General features: G+C 36.1%; 1 long non-coding RNA gene across 1 annotated transcript; it reads left to right on the top strand.

The window, feature by feature from the left end:
• The first annotated feature begins 569 nt into the window (after positions 1–569).
• Positions 570–1,191, top strand: LOC131685433 (uncharacterized). The gene is made up of 3 exons (XR_009304804.1): positions 570–719; positions 812–855; positions 908–1,191. It is a non-coding gene; the product is annotated as an uncharacterized LOC131685433 (long non-coding RNA).
• Positions 1,192–2,347: the final 1,156 nt, after the last annotated feature.

Below are 2,347 nucleotides of genomic sequence, written 5' to 3' on the forward strand. Positions count from 1 at the left end.
TCCATAGTGGTCGGAAATTCCAAAAACGTGAACTTAATTCACTAGAGGCTAAACCATCGAATATATTCACGGGGTGTCTTTGGAGGAATTGTTCGTAAGAATATTCCCCACAACCTGATAAAAATTCAAATTAGGCATGGCTTACTACGATCGAACTAAAAAAATTAAGTTTTTATACTGACAATGTAGAAAGTTTGAGTCTTCGACAAAGTTTTTGAAATGCTTTTAATGAAGATTTTTTTGAACTTGTAGGACTTAAAATTACCGATTTATGAAGCGTTTTCTATGGTAACCCCTAGGGCGTGACACTCTTTTATAAAAATATTTCACCTGGTTTTATATCATATATACCCTCTTATACTTATTTATAATTGTCTATAAAAGTTATAACTGTATTCGAATTGTAGAATGTTCGAAAAAAAATCGAACAGCCGTTACCATAGTAGTCCTAGTTGTGATTATAAACAATGAAAAATAATAACGCATCAACGAGGAATGGTAAGTACCCAAATATTTAAACAATTCTTTTTAGCCGATAATTCATTCGTCCCTCGTTGTTTATAGAACCCGGTTTGACCGCAACCTAGAGCTGTTCAAACTTATGAATGATTAATTTGCACTATTGAATACCGTGGTCCCGGTAATACAAATGTCTTCGTCCAACCACAAAATGTTCCAATTAGAAATAGAAATACTCGTCAACATTAATTGAAACAGTGGTAAGGAAATGCTCCCCATAGTTCCAAGGAACAATATGAGCTACCTCTCAATGGTCATATGCCATTATTATTTTCTTTCTTATGTTTTGCAGGATTCTCAATTATCTATACACTACGGAACATTTGTGGATTGAAGGTAAGTTGAATTCCTCGCATCCTTGTATTTGAGCAAGATTTTGTTTCCGAAGGTTTCGGCGGATACACTCTACTCGAAGTTCTTATGCCCGACATGTCACATCCAGCTGAGGGATGCTTATAACCTGTAACTAATGGCTCAACGGTGCGAAGCAAAATTTGTCTTTAATATCGAAATCGGAACCATACATTATGGACGACGATGTTGACATGAACCTGGGTGACGGCGGAGGTGTGGCCCCAACGATCTCGCATCAAACGAATGACTAGTTCACCAATACGGATTTTGAAACTGAGCAAGAAACTTTACTTTTATTTTATTTAAATGACCAGGTGCAACGCTATAGCTTGTTGCAGATGCGATAAAGCTTTCTAAAACCTGAAAAGTCTGAGCAAGCATTCAGACGACCAATATCGCACTAATAACAGTCTTAGTAGCATAAAGTGAGTTTCAGTGTAAATGGTCGGTGTTAAGTCAGACCGGTCTAAGTCGCAAAACATTAAAAAATGAAATAATGATAGCACTGGACAAAGAATTTCTTTAGCTATATTCCACTTTTACCAGATTTGAAATACGTAACAATAAGCAAGAATTATGGCAAAAAATAATTTCCGATTATAACGTAAAGGATGCTGCGATTCAAACTTTAAACTCGATTTTCTCGAAATCAATACATTGTTACTTAGTCCGGTCTGATTTAACACCGACCAAATGTAACTTTTCACGAATTTTATATTTCACTAACATTAGGCGAAACAGAAAGGTAATCAAGTAAAGCCTCCGCGAAAAATTGGAAATGTTTTGTATACTGCAGACGGTTTAAATGTCTGAAAATCCAACGATTTAACGAATATGCTTTCTTTAGAATTATCCTAAGCGGTATGAATTCAAAAGGAATTGAAACAAGTGAATCCAATCCGGTTAAAAGTTTCGATGTTAACTGTTTGGGCTGTTTTATTTTGCTTCGATGGTTGCTGTGGTTGTTTTTCGGTCTATGAAACCATTTTCTAATTAAAGGCACATCATCAGATTTGTAAATCAAATAGAATGTAAAAAAATGTAAATGTAGCCCTTCACTATTATTTAACTTCACTATAATAGTTGAATGGGGAGGTTATTACCGATATTTCCGCTCAGCTCTCACAGTTCGAAGTTAATAAGCATAATGTTATGGTCATGGCAGCCAACCTGGAGACGCTTCGACTGTAGCAAATGTTAGGTAAGTTAGACTTACTCAGTAATATTAACTACAAATGACCAAAATCATGTTGCGGTTGGCCTCAGCGGATTGATTCGGCTCAAGAGCTGAAAGAATAGGTTTGTTCCATCGTTCCTGTATTATCTTCCTCTCTTTTTTCTTCTGGTAGCAAACTGGAGTGAAAAGGAGCAAGAATTTTTTGCTCCGGAGCAACAGGGAGTAACTTCCGTGTACTGGAACAAACCTCATACTCATCAGAGATCAACACCAAGAAACCAAAGATCTATCAATATC

The sequence above is a fragment of the Topomyia yanbarensis genome, chromosome 2, assembly GCF_030247195.1.
Source record: "Topomyia yanbarensis strain Yona2022 chromosome 2, ASM3024719v1, whole genome shotgun sequence".
NCBI lineage: Eukaryota > Metazoa > Arthropoda > Insecta > Diptera > Culicidae > Topomyia > Topomyia yanbarensis.